The 480-nt window shown below is 49.4% G+C and overlaps 1 non-coding gene across 1 annotated transcript; it reads left to right on the top strand.

The window, feature by feature from the left end:
* Nucleotides 1–408: 408 nt before the first annotated feature.
* Trnac-gca (transfer RNA cysteine (anticodon GCA)) lies at nt 409–480 on the top strand. Its single transcript has one exon. It is a non-coding gene; the product is annotated as a tRNA-Cys (tRNA).

Below are 480 nucleotides of genomic sequence, written 5' to 3'. Positions count from 1 at the left end.
GAGAATCAACAGAAAAACTCAAAGCAAATTCCCTTACCAAGCGTTAATGAATCCAAAATTAGCACCTTTATCTCAAAACAAAAGACACATGGCTCCAGAAAAATTTAATTCCTCCGCGAAAGAAGCTGGATTCAGCCAGTTCAACGCAGTCTTTCTTCTATATCGTGTCTGCATTCTGTTAGCACTTGATGGTCATCGTAAAGACGATCATCGCTGATGATTATATCAACAGCCAAACGTCGTGTATTGCGCTGCGGTTCGTTATCACGCGACGTGTTCTGTTTACTAGCAGCAGCGTTTCACTTTTACACTGCTGCAGCAGGCGTGGCGTGGGTCATCGCGAATAAAACGAATGCGACAGCGGCGCGAGCCAAGCTCGGGTGACCCCAGCCGCACGTCCACCACCACGGGGGTATAGCTCAGTGGTAGAGCATTCGACTGCAGATCGAGAGGTCCCCGGTTCAAACCCGGGTGCCCCCT

This window comes from Wyeomyia smithii, chromosome 3 (genome assembly GCF_029784165.1).
Source record: "Wyeomyia smithii strain HCP4-BCI-WySm-NY-G18 chromosome 3, ASM2978416v1, whole genome shotgun sequence".
In the NCBI taxonomy this organism is placed as follows: domain Eukaryota; kingdom Metazoa; phylum Arthropoda; class Insecta; order Diptera; family Culicidae; genus Wyeomyia; species Wyeomyia smithii.
This window is presented reverse-complemented; position numbering and strand designations above follow the sequence as displayed.